This window comes from Saimiri boliviensis, chromosome 10, assembly GCF_048565385.1.
Source record: "Saimiri boliviensis isolate mSaiBol1 chromosome 10, mSaiBol1.pri, whole genome shotgun sequence".
NCBI classification, from domain to species: domain Eukaryota; kingdom Metazoa; phylum Chordata; class Mammalia; order Primates; family Cebidae; genus Saimiri; species Saimiri boliviensis.
This window is the reverse complement of record NC_133458.1, coordinates 68,872,932-68,887,411: the sequence shown is the minus strand read 5'-3', so window position 1 is coordinate 68,887,411 and position 14,480 is coordinate 68,872,932. Positions and strand designations below refer to the sequence as shown.

Below are 14,480 nucleotides of genomic sequence, written 5' to 3'. Positions count from 1 at the left end.
TCTTATCCATCTAGGGCTTCTGTTCAACAAATACATGCCTACTGTGTGCACTGAGGATGAAATTATGTAAATAAGCACAGCTAAATATTTTTGTAAAAAGTCAAACAGTTTAACATTAGTCATCAAAGTGGAGAGACCCAACACTGACCTTTGAAATACCAAACCCTCTACAGACTCAGAGGGACCAAGTATCTACAGAATCTTCCTGGGAGGTTTTTATTTATCTCCTCTCATCCCAGGCTGGTGATTTGTGTGGTGCTTTGTTCCCAATGCAGTTAGACTCAAGCTAGAAGGCATCAAAGAATCATAAATACATAAAGAAGGTAGTAAATGGTTATAAAGATAGGACAGCATTATACCTCTGCTTTAGCTAGAAAGGAAAGGAAGGACAAAAGATACTGAGACTGCTAGAATGAGTGTTTTGGAAGATGATATTATATATAAAAGCTATAGATGACTTCTTTAGTGTGTATTTTCTTTGTTAAAAACAACAAAACACCTTTTGGAGGCTCTTTGTGATATTGGAGGGAAAAGGGGAGGGTACATTTAGTCCCCTGTAAGTCACTTGTCTTCCCAGAGAAGTCACCTAAGTGCACCCAAAAGATGAATTCTACCGCTACAATTTTAAGACAAAAGTTCTTGTTTTATTTTGTCTGTTACCTGTGAGTGCCCAGTTAAGAGTGGTTATGTATATGAATAAACAATGTCCTTCCAACATAGAGGTACTACGGCACCCCTGTATAACACTATTGTTTACAAAGCTCATGCCATTCTTATAACAGAGGAACACTTTTTGCCATTGTACTGATAGATTTTGTCTGATCCATCTTTTTCGCTTGATTTATCCTCCTGAGATTGATGTGTTTCTAGATGTTTCTAACTGACCCATGAATTGGATTCTGTACTGTGAATTTTAGGAGGATATACTTATGAACTGAAGACCAAGACATTGTTTTCTAAAATTCTAAAATTATTTTTACATGTTAAGTGGTGATGATGGCATCTCCCTCTTAAAATCATGAGAATAAATTGAGATGGTGTATGTGAAAGCACTTTGTAAATTTAAAAGCGCTTCAGATATCTAAGGATTGTTTCTATTTCAGCAGATTCGTGGGTCTCTTGCCATAGAGCAACTTTGCAGGAAGGAATTCATTCACCTGACCTTTTTTGTAGAACAAATCATATTCAAACTGAGACATTACAGGCTCTGGAACCAAGAAGGTACTTGAGGATAATTAGCCTGTAGGATGTCAGAAAACACTATCAATCAGGAGCCATGAAATTCAGTGACACTTGAGGAAATTATTGATGATGTCACCCTCACGAGCTACAGATCTTCATTCCCTTTTTGTTTCCTTCCTGTTTCTTCTCTTCTGTCTCTGCGTTGGAACAACCATTGGTCCCCATGACTTACTTGGCCAGACTAAGAATTCTGGATTTTGGAGGTTGCTAATATTTGCTCAGACAAGGTCGGGGAAATAAGGACAGGTGACAGCAATTCTTTTCCTTCCAAGGGAGAATTGTCAAAGTTGGGTCCCCAAACCTGTGATTTATTATTGCCCCTAGGATTAGTTTTACAGTCTTAAGGCTGGTTCTTTAATGGTTTCTTAAAAGGGCAGATGGTTTTATAAGTGCCTTCAAATCATAAGTAATTGATCATAATTATAGGCCCTCCCCACAGATAGTTAAGCCTCTAAGCCAACAGGAGCATAATAAACATATTAGTTTTTTCAAAAGTTTAAGATTTAGTTTTGATGGATTTGCCAGAAAAACTGACTTGTTATTGCTGGCACTGGTACTGCCTGCATGCACGGGGATAATACTTGAAATTCTTCTTTACCTGCACTTGATGTGCCCCAGGCCCTTGCTTGATCAGCCAGTCAGTGTCTGGGAAGTAAATTTACTCTATTTTTTTAAATATTTCGTAATCCCAATCCTGGAACCTTTGCCAGAATAAGACTTCACTGTGAACCTGTATTAGAGTTTCTGCACTGCACAGATGGATCCCCTTTTAACAGCCTGAACTCAAAACAAAAGAGATAAAATAATAACATGCTTTTTCAGCAGTCTGTTCATTCACTAAATATTTGCTGTGACAGACTCTTCTAGAAGTTGAGGATATAGCAATGAACAAGTCTAGCAAAGTCTCTACACTTGTAGAACTTGCCTTGTAATGAGATGAGCAGTTCTTTTTTCTCTTTAAAAATTTACTCATCTTTAATTGCCTTGTTTTGTTATACTTAACCGAACCAGTTTTATAAAACAACTGACATTTCTGATAATTCAGTTACCAGGAATTTCTCGATTGAATAGGCAACAGCCAAAAGGCTAATCGGAATCAAGTGCTTTTTGAAGATTAAATTTCACCTTAGGGTCATATGTATTGATCTATATGAGATACTGACAAAGAGCTAATGTAAGTGAACATTTGAGCTCAATTTATTCAAAAAGGATTTAGGAAGGCTATGTGCTTTAAAAACCATGGGGCCGGGTACTGGGAAAGATACCTGAGTAAATCACACCTGGCTACTCGCCTGAAGCAGTTCTCCTGGTGTTTGAAGGAATAAGATGATCACCATAACCCTGATTCATGATAAGATCATGTGCTGCATGTACCCCAGAACCTAAAGCACAATAAAATATACATACATATATATAAAGATCATGTGCTCTAAGAAAGATACAAGCAAGTGCTACCTGTATTGTCTCCAGAGATTACATTGATTAGTGTAACAGTAAAAGCAATTCAAATTCAAGTATTGGTTCTGGAAACTAAGTCATTACATTACGTATCAGTGAATAAACTTGTGATGTTTAAATGTCATTATTTGAATATTTAGTCACTGCTTTAAAAACAAAACAAAAAACCCAAAGAAGAGGCTGTAAAGCTTACTGATTATTCAAGGAGAGTTTTCTAATTTTCTCTCTTTTTTTAAAGATCTCAGTAACATATAGCATAAAAGGTGAGTAAAAATACAATTTTTTCTGGAAAACCTAATTGTTAACAGAGTAAAAGAAATATGACATATTTGACTCTCTAAGGCCAGGTCTTCAAGTGGATGAGTTCATGGGAATCCTGAATAAAATTGCTATTAGTGTAGTTGAATAATAATCTACTAGGGCTTCTTTTCAATAAAAGCAGGAAGAGCAGGAGTTTAATTCTCCTTTTAAATTTTAGTATGTTCAAAGTATGTTTGTTCTTTCTGTCTCTAAGAGTTCCTTGAAAAGTTTCTAATTTATCAAGGTTGTTTAGTAAATAAACATTTTCTCAATGGTGTTCTGCTCATTTTTTGTTCCTACAGAACTTGATAATGCTAAAATTTTGACATTGCAGTTATATCTCTTTTATACAACTGTTATCAACAGAGAATTATTAGAATTTCTCTATGAAATCAACGAAAAAATGATCTGTAAGAGGAAAACTTGTAAAAACTTAAATATCTTCGCGGATAATTTCCCTATGTTCAAGACATGGGTAAATGAATATCTATGCAAGTAGGTTCCTATTAAAAATAAATTATTTCTTATTTTTAAAAAATGCCTCACTACCAATGATTTCTTAGGAAAGTTATTTAAGAAGGAAACACCCCATACATACAGCCTGTCGTTGTAAAACCTTGGCTATTAGGGTTGGAAGCCACTCTGTAGGTTGAGCAACTTGTCTATCATGCCATTTTAAACTTATGGACTTGTTCTTAAAACTAGCAATTTTTGTTTGTTTGATGGAAGCAGTTAAATCAGGTGAATACATTTCTAGTTTGGAAAAAATGAACCATATGTAGACAAAAGTGAGTTTGCCAGGAATAAATGATATAACAATAAATAAATAACAAGTCATAAAATTCCTGAATTCTGCAGTATGCCATACTGAAGAATATCTGTACAAAAGTATTATTCCAACAAATTCTTCTTTTAAGGAATTTGGGCTATAATTATGATAATTTAATTATAATAATTTAAAATAGCTATAGTTAAATGATAATACAGGTAAATAACATCAGGTAATTCATTAATAATCTTGAGTTCCTTTTAGACAAAGAAGAATAGGAAAAATTTAAATGCTTAGTATTTGTGTGATTAATAAAATATTACATAATGTGCCATTATGTAACATTCTGGTTAATGAAATAAACATCACAATATTTAAAAATTAGATGGCATAACAACCATCGGACACATAAGCAAATATGTGTTTTCCATGCCTCCTAGGGAACTAATCACACTATTGCTATTTCTCATGAGGTTCAGATGAGTTGCTCTGTCTTCATAGAAAGTAAATTAATTGTGAGCTTCTTGATGTAACAGAACACAGCAGAGATGATATCTGGGTGTCAGTGAATTGCTAAGAGGAGAAGGTAGGGTGTATGAAGTTGAGCTTTGTTCAGGGTTCAGGAGGCAGCACTGAAAACCAGTACCAGTGGTTGATAACAAGCATTCTTCCATGAAGGTCACCATTTAAGTGATGATCCGTAGATGCTAGGTTTGGTGGAGCAGGGAGGCCATCAATCAAAGAGAAGATTTTTCCAAGAACTGCTAGGTAATTGTCTTGAATATCACCAGTTTGCTACCATACGTGATTTTCATTTTACCAGCTGCACGTGTAGCTGCTCTTGCCTGAGAGGTGAACTGGAGGGACTGTAAGGCATGTGGCAGGAATCTGTCCAAGTGTACATTTGTAGTATGGAAGTCCATTGGAGTCAGGATTATTATGAAGCATTTTGACCATCTCCTTTGCCTGTAGTAGTTTGCTGAAATTTGGACATCTACTGGCTTCGTAATTTAAGTAGCCATTTAAATTATTCCTATTCTCTGGCCTTCCTAAAGGATTCAGTTGAGTAGAATTAGAATCACAGCATGAGGATTTTTTAATTGGAAGAAATCTTAAATTTAACCTAGTCCAACCCCCTTTGGTCTGTTTTATAATCATAAAATTTGAGTTGTTTTATGAATGCAAAAAAATTATCTCATTGTTAGTTAACAATTTTATTTTGTGATTATATGCATCGTAGATACAAACTGATTGAGGATGGCTGAGATTCAGACAGAGGTTTATATTAAACATTAGCAGGACAGGATGACTAATGGTCATTGCATACCAGAAAAAAATCCCTTGAGATGTAAAAGTATTTTCGATTTAATGACTTTATGTTTGCTGACTTGAAGATCAAAATTGTGTATTTTATATCCATAAATAACATGGTGTCCATAACCATTGGTTAACCAGTATATGTTTCCTGACTGAATTAATTAAGTAGAATAAATTAAAATTTAAACCCCTCAGAGGAGTGCTTTTTATCCTTTTAGCGTTGTGTATCACATTAGCAAGTATCTTGGACTAATGTTGACATTGGCAAATCTGTGGGTATTAACTATTAGGTTTGGTTTACACACATGAAGTCTATTTAGTAAGAGTTTTCAAATACTTATTCATATTAAACTTTTCCTGACTATCTGTTTTTTGTCTTCAATATTGTACTAGCTTTGGCTTTGACAGAATTTTCTCATGTTCTTCTTCTGTATTTGTTAACATGTATCCTACAGGAAAATGAACTACTCCATTTCCCCGCGTGGATTTCTTGCCGTCCACCTCTGTAACTTAATTTGGACAGATCTCTGAATGTGTACTTGGTGCCTCTCCTGCACCACTTTTTCTACCCTTTGAAATTCTGCTTATTCTTCAGGGCCAACCTCTAATGTCACTTTTTTTTGTTGTGTATTCCTTAACACCTCGATTTGGATAACATCTCTACTTCTTTTGAGCCCTGATAATTTTCGACCTCCCTTATGGCACTTAACAGATATCTGCCCCCTTATATTATTTCTGTTACGTACGATGGAATATTAACTCCCATGACCACTCAGTTCTGACCCTCTACTCTTTCTTACCTCGTTTATAAGCTCTTTAAGGCAGAGAGTGTCTTGTTAGCATGTCTATTTACAACCTATATCCAGTGAAAATAAGGTGAATACATAACAAATGAGTGAAATCATTGAAAAGGGGTCCAGTTATAAAGGAGGACACTATATGAATTATTTCTATCATGTGAAATAATGTTAATACTAAGGAGTGTCAAGAGGGAGAATGGATCTGTATGTTGGATTATACTTACTGGGTTTCCTAGGAAATAATTTAAGAAATACTGAAAAAAGAAAGTTTCATTTTTGTTTTACTCCAATCTACATAGTTTATATTAAAGTGAGTTTAAAAATTTAAATAATTTAAATAATTAAAATAATTCATTCTAATAGTTAACTGTGAAACCTTGGACTTAATTTATATACTGGAAAGAAGACATTAACATTAGGAAATGAGCATACTTTCAGCAAAAGCTGAAAATGATTTGAACATTTTTGATGTAAGAAAGTAAGTTACTGTAAGTACATTTTGATCAGTTGTTTGAATTCTTTTATTTTTTTAAATTAATTTCTCTGGCTTTCAGTAGTGGAAAATCCGTTAGAGCAGAATTAGGTAAAACCTTCCTGACAATTTCTAAAAGATGATGATTCTAAACTTCATTCAAGCCTTGTCTTCTATTCCTCCTCATAATCTGTGTATAGAGAATTTGGAGTCCATCTTAACAAACTGGTAGGTTTAGTTAAGAAGTATTCTTCCAGTTTGAACTCATTCCAGTTCCTTGAGACACACATGGTTGGTGTGTGTGTGTGTGTGTATGCAGAACAGTGGAGTACAAGATTCTTGAAAGAAGGGACTGTTGTCTTATTCCTTGCAGTATTCCAAGCATTTAGCATGATGTCTGGCGTCTTGTAACCCTGAATAAATATTTGTGAATGACAGAATATGTGTCATTTAGAAATTCAGAATTTTTTTTAGTTCGAAATGGGTAATCATGTCTGAAAATACAGGTGAGGTCTCTGGAATTCAGCAAGTATTTATGAGTGTCTGCCATATTCAGCTTTTTGTTGAATGGGGTAAGGCAGCAGTCACAAAAAGTGCATATTCAAGTGTTTACCCAAAAAATGGCATGAGGTCTGGAATTTGTTTCAAAATGGGGTAGAGATGCAATAAGACTGGACTATGAGTTGATCACTGTTGAAACTGGAATTTTATTGTACTAGTTTCTCTGCATTTTTATATGTTTGAAATTTTCCATAATAATAAGCTTTTAAAATGTTCCTGCCTGTGGACTTGGAGTCAGAAAACTGATTCTTATCCTGATTTCTCTAATTACTATTTAATGGTTGAGTGACCTAGGGTAAATTCCTCTTGTCTCTTGGCTGCCATATCCCCATGATAAAATAGGAATTACTACTGCTCTTTAGACCTTAGTGGTTTACTCTGATCAAATGAAATCATGTATACAAAGATCCAATATTAAACAAATATAAGGTATTATCAACAAAATGAATTTCTGCTCCCAAGTAGTTTATAATTTCCTGGAAGAAACTGACATGTACGCAGTTATCTGTATTACTGATTGGTAGCACTTTCATTCCACCTCACATTGTGAAAGTATGAATGGAGCTAGGTATTTCTGAAAAGATGTGTATTGAGTTTATAATAATTAAGGTAAAACATAATCTTTCATTTGGGTATTAGAAATTGGTATCAGGTTTACCCAATGCTCTATCCTGCTTATTAATGGATTTATTGTGGGAGGGTCTGTAGACCAAATGTTTCTGAGAACACATTGTCAAAACTGATGGGAGCTTGATGATTTCGTTTGTATTTCACCATTCAAATTAACCCAAAGAGGATTTGGATTCTTTGCTTGTTTTTTCTCTTTTTTCTAAATTTCAAAATCTGAAACAGAATTATTCATTTTTATGTCACAAATTGGAATTTCTGCTTGTTTATTTTCTGAGGCATGACTGTCCTATGACATTTAAAATTTTGTTCTCTGTCTTCTATGTTTAAATCATTAAGAGTTCTATTCACAGCAACGAAGTAGTTCCCTTTTAGGGGCACTAATCTTTAGTGAATTTTCTTTTTTTTTTTTTTTTTTTTTCTTTGCTTTTTATTGCAAAGTAATCTCATAATTTCTGTGGTGGGTATTCCTAATCATTAGAACAAACATTTATTTTTTAAAAAATACTTTCATTTTTAGAAGATACAAAGTATAAAGTTAGGAACATTAACATTCATACCTTTCCAGCAGCAGAACAAGAAAAACAAAAGAAGGCCAGGCACAGTGGCTCATGCCTGTAATCCTAGCACTTTGGGAGGCTGAGGCAGGAAGATCACTTGAGCCTAGAAGTTAGAGACCGGCCTGGGCAACACAGGGAGACCCTGTCTCTACAAAGAATAAATACTTTTTTTCTGAAAAAAGATATATTTTCATTTCAAGGGTAGACTTTTAAACTTCAGTTTAAAAGTTTAGTTTACTCTGACCAGTACATTTTTAAACTTTTTAGAAGAACCCAAGAGACTGTCGGAGTGGTTTGAAGTTGGGAGTTTTAGATGATATAGTATACATTTCACCCATATAGAATCACTTAAAGAAGTTATTAAATAACCTTGGGTAAAAATGGGATATTTTCTTGTGAACTATGAAAAACCAAGAGATAGATTTGGAAATTGGGCTAGAAGGAACTCCCAGTGCTGATCAGAATGAGATACATTTACATTATGTTAAATTAAGTTCCCTGGAACTGGGAGAACATAGCTTCTTTGAAATAACACATTTTTTTTTTTTTTGCATATTAAGAAACAAAAGAAGATTTCTGCTAATTGTTACAGATTATCTTAAGCCCATGGAACTTAGTAAGTGGCTATTTAACTTCTAACTAATTAGACTAGAAGTGATGCCAGTTGGGTTCTCAGCTAAAGTTTTGTGAAGGGAAGAAGTCTGTTTCACAGACATGACTCCTCAAGTGTTGATTGATGCAAAGTGATGGAACTGATTTCAAGAAGAACTGTATGAATGTAACTGACCAAGTGGTACCAGTCCAATCCTGGAGAAACTAGACTTTTGAGATGAGTCAAGAGAAGCATCTTTGTTTAGGAAAGACGGTATAGGTTTTTTTCACTTTAGTTGATAAAACTAAGAGGTCAATCTATCATTAGCAAATAGAAAATGGTCTAGAGATGTATTTAAGTATCTGAAAGGGCAACATGCTCATTAAAAGAAGGGAAGATGATGGCAGAGGATGAGCTAAGTTGAGGTAGCAGTAAGAGAGAAAATAGAAAAGACAGTGAGAGAACTTGGGATAGCAAGTAGATCTGAGGTTTCTTGATAAACTGCAAAATCTGAACCCTGGTGATCTGAAAATAGATGAATATTATTCTGGCATATTTAGAAAACCCTCAAACCACTGCTTATGGAATGAGTAAACTTAGAGTATCATTCTTACAATTCCACAAAAACACTGTCTGCTTTTTCTTGGGCACCTTATTTTAACCAATTTTTCATTGCCCAGTGTGCCTAGCACTCAAGTATCTGTTGAATATTTGTATGAATTAATGTTGAATGCCAGCTTCCCATTAAAATATTAGCTCCCTGAGGGCAAGAATTTTTGTTTTGCTCACTGCATTATCCCCAGCATCCAGAATAGTGCCTGGTAAATATCAATTGAGTAAATGACTGAGTGAATAAATAGCGAAGCCATGACTTAAAGATTACTCTTTTCACAGTAACTTTATTGACAGTAAAATATAAATTAACACTATAATTTATTAGATATTTTATTTTTCTATTCACTCAGTATTGCATTTAAAACTCTTCAGGATTATACAGTCTCTAATCATTATGATAGTAAATTGGATCCTGACTTAAGAATTAGGAGTTATTTAATAATGTAATGATTAGCAAGTAGATTGGGCACTGAGATAGATCCCTTCTAAGCTAATCCTTCCACTACTGTTTTTATTAAATTATGAACATAATTTTAAGCCAATAATATTAAGTGATATTTTAATGATACTTTAAATCATCATATCAGTTTTTGCAAATTTAATTTAGATGTTTTCATGGAAATTTGTGAAAACATGGTTTAAGATTCTCTGGGCTGTGACTGTTCATTTTTGTATTACTCCAAAATGAGTCTAAAGAGCCTTATATAAATGGCTATAGCCGTCCTTATAATATGCATGTCATATTAAAATATTGGCATACATTCCCCTAAAGAGCCTTATATAAATGGCTATAGCTGCCTTTACAAGCAGTGGGGCCCAAGTGGCCAGTCCCATGAAGAACTTTGTCCCATTATTCCTGTTTGGGGCTACCATTCCAAGCACCTTCCTCCTGTGCTTTGAATAGTTGATTGTGATCACCTAATGGTTTGTGACATCACTGATAATACTAATATATTACATAGCAATAAACTAATTATATATATATAACAATTTACATGTTGTATGTAGTAATAAAAGAATTAGGAAAAGAAAGAGAAGGAAGGGAGGGAGGGAGTAACAGTCTAGAAAAGAAAAAAAAATTTGTGATGTTCCCAGTCAATTGTCAGATGTGTTGCAAGGAAGTTGTAATAGAGTACCAAAATCTGCAGGGGAGGAGAGTTATTTGCAGTTTTTTGTTTAAAGTAATTACATTTTTGCATTAAAGCAATTTTTCTGGTTAATATTGCTATGTAGTAAATTACTCCAACATGTAGGGCCCTAAAACAACCATTATCTTATGTTCATGGATTTAGTGGATGGGGAATTTAGACAGAGCACAGTGAGAATGGCATATCTCTGTTCCAAGATGTCTGGGACATCAGCTGGAAATTACTCAACAGCTGGGAGTTTGATTAATCTAGTTGTCTTCGCTTTCAAGTCTGGTGGTTCATGCAAGTTGGTTGGCATAGGCTGGGATCTGAGCTCGGGTTTTTGAAAGAGCACCTATACTGACCTACCCCATGTGGCCTGGACTTCCTTTCAGCATCAAAGCTTCAGAATAGTTGAACTTACTCTAAATGTTGGTGTTCCTGAAAACAAGCAGTGTTAATCATGCTGCATTTTGTTAGTGCTTCTTGTTTATGGTCTCCATAAATGTAGATAATATGCTCTTGCTCTAGTTCTTGATACTTAAACTTCACATAGTATCTATTGACTTTCTACTCTGAAAAATGAGGATTTAGCTTGTTAATACTACTGTGTATTTCCTTCACTTTCTGTGAGATAGATATTTTTATTTCATATAATAATTTTAAATAATATCCCCAAACTTCAATTTTTTTTGTTCTTTCACTTTGAGCAGTATCTCTTGATTCTCCATTTAGTAAGAGGAGAATATTTTATCCCCCCAACCTTTCTTCCACCTATGTTCTCCCTTTAACATCACAATTTCTGTCAGCTGCTTTGCTAAAATTGTTTATTTGCATTCTGTTCTGCACTGCAACAGAGGCTTCCTTGCTTTTTCTGAAGGTTGACCCCTTGAAGTCCAACATTGGGAAACAGTGCTCACATTCTTCTAACGGTATAGAGAGAATTCAGTGCTAGGCCAAATACTCAGCCTTTATGTTTCCTTCTCTCCAGGTTCAACATCATAACCCTGTGAAGATGATGGAGTCCTTCTTTCTTAAAAACAGACATCTAGATTCTCTTCTTGCTCTGCATCACTTGTTTAAAATATGCCCTATTTTAAGTGTGCTTATTCAGGCCCTGACTTTCTTGTATCATTTTGTTTTTCCTGGAGTTTCTAAGTGCCTTTTTATTTTTTCTTGCCATGTTTGCCTTTATCACAAACTGTATTCTCCAGAAATAGTATATGTCTACATATGATGGATTTCACCCCTGCCATTTAATTTGCTGGGCATTCTGTGGACTCTAAGTGCAGATTTGCTTCGTTTTATTTTCTTTAATAGCTTTTTCCTCATCATTTCTTCTATCCTCTTTCTGAGGTTCTTCTATTAGTCAGATATTTGATCTTGTAGTTGGGATTTCTCTGTATCTTCTTTTAATCTGTTTTCTAATGAATCTCTTTTCTCTGGTTTTTGCTTTGTGTTCTAAAGAAACTTCTATATTATTTTCCAAATGTCTACTAAATTTACTCTTGGCAATAAATATTTTTAACTTCAAAACATCAGTTTTTGTTCTCTGCTTGTTGTTGCTTTTTAAAACATTCTCCTCTGGTTTTCTGCACTATGTGTTTGAATTGCTGTGAATTTTTTTAAAGTCCTCCACATTATCTCTGTTCTGTCAATGTTTAGTGTTTTGTTTTGTTTTGTTTTTGTTTTTCCTGCTGCTGGATTTTTAAAATGACTGGTGATCTTTGAATTTCCTTTAGCTTTTTTAAAATCCAAAAAGCTAAAGGTATAATTTTTATACAGTGAAATACACCCATTTTAAGTGTGTGCTTTGAGTTTTGACAAATTTATTCACCTACTCACCACCATCACAATCAATACCTAAAATACTCCCATTATCCCATAGGGCCCTTTGCAGTCAATCCCCTTTCTCTGCCAGGACCCCTGGAAACCTAATCTTCTTTCTGTCATTATAGGTTATATTTCTCCTTTCTAGAGTTTCATATACACAGTATCAAAGAGTATTATGTTCTGTTATATCTGGCTTTCATGGATAGTGTTTTTGAGATTTATTTATGTTGTTGACTGTTTGAGTAGTTCATTTCCATCATAGGGATTTACCACAATTTGTTTATTCATTTACCTGCGATGATCGTTTATGTTGTCTCCAGTTTGGGGCTGTTATGAATAATGCTGTTGTGAATATTTGTGTACAGGTCTTTGTATTGATATGGCATATGCTTCATTTGTATGGTAAATACCTATAGGTAGATTGCTGACCAGTATGGCAATTGTGTATTTAATTTTTTTTAATTGTCAAACTTCTCCAAACTGGTTGTACTATTTCCAATGCCAGTGTATAAAGGTTTCATTTGATTTGCATCCTCCTGAACACCTGATATTGTCAATCTTTTTAATTTTAATCATTCTATAGTGGATGTGAACTAATAACACATTGTGGTTTTAATTTGCATTTACTTGATGACTAATGTTGTTGGATATCTTTTCATTTGGTTATTGACCATCCTGATACCTTCTGTTGGGAAATTTCTATTCAAATTGATCATTTTTAAAAACTCAGTTATCTTATTGTATTGTGAGAGCTCTTTATATATTCTGGAGAAGTCTTTTGTCAGCTACATGTATTACAAATATTTTCTTCAGATCTGTGGCTTGCCTTTTCATTTTCTTAATGCTTTATGTCAAACAGAAGATTTTTATTTAACCAAAATCCAATTTATCTTTTTTTTTGATAGTTTATACTTTTTGTGTCCTATCTAAGAAATATTTGTTTACCTCCAGGGCATACAGGATTTTTCCTCTGTTTTCTTCTAGAATTGTATAGTTTTTGTTTTAATGTTAGATGTGTGATGCAGTCAAGTTAAGTCTTTGTGTGTAGCTTGAGGTAAGAGTTTGGGTTCATTTTTCCTATATGGATATCCAGCTATTTCAACACCATTTATCGAAAATACTATGTTTTCTTCATTTTGAAATACCTTGGCAGCTTTGCTAAACATTAGATGAGCATATACATTTGGGCCTATTTTTAGACTCTGTGTTCTTTTCCATTGATCTATATATCTATCCTTTTGCCAATGTAATATTTTAATTATTATAATGTATAGATCTTAATCAGGTAGTATAAATTTTCCAACTTTGTTCTTGTTTTTCAAAATTATTGTTGCTCTTGTTCTTTTGCATTTTCATATAAATTTTAGAGTCAGCTTGTTAGTTAACACAAAAATTTTCCTGATATTTGATTGGGATAGCATTTAAACTCTGTTAATTAGGGTGAGGACATAGATATTGATGCTATGTCAATATGGTATATTTCTTCATTTATTTAGGTCTTTAATTTCTCTCATCAGAGTTTTTGTGCTTTTTTGTTTGTTTGTTTGTTTTGAGATGGAGTCTTGCTTTGTCCCCAGGCTGGAGTGCAGTGGCAATCTTGGCTCACTGCAACCCCTACCTCCTAGGTTCAAGTGATTCGCCTGCCTCGGCCTCCCGAGTAGCTGGGACTACAGGCATGCGCCACCATGCCTAATTTTTTGTATTTAGTAGAGATAGGGTTTCACCATGTTGGCCAGGATGGCCTCGATCTCCTGACCTCAGGGGATCCACCCACCTTGGCCTCCCAAAGTGCTGGAATTACAGGTGTGAGCCCTCATCAGAGTTTTATAGCTTTTAGTGTAATGGTCTTGCTTGCATTTTATTAAGTGTATCTCTTTGCATTTAATGTTTTTGGTTGTTATTGTAAAAGGCTTGTTTTTTCTTTTTAAATGGTATATCATTGGCAGCTATAGTCTTTATTGTATATTGACCTTGTATCTTGTGATCTGAAAACCTTTCTTATTAGTCTGGTAGCTTCTTTGTAAATTTTAGTTTCTTTACATATACAGATACATCATCTGAGAATAGACAGTTGTACTTTCCTCCCTACATATATGTCTTTTGTTTATTTTCCTTTATTTTTTTCCCTGGCTAGAACCTCTAGTATAATGTTAAATAAAAGTGGTGAGAGCAGATGTTTTTGCCTTGTTCCCAATAATAAGGAGAAA

The 14,480-nt window shown here is 34.2% G+C and overlaps 1 protein-coding gene across 5 annotated transcripts in view; it reads left to right on the top strand.

Annotated features, from left to right (window-relative positions):
• CDK6 (cyclin dependent kinase 6) overlaps window positions 1-14,480 on the top strand; it is a 462,424-nt gene that overhangs the window by 234,831 nt on the left and 213,113 nt on the right. The window lies entirely within an intron of this gene.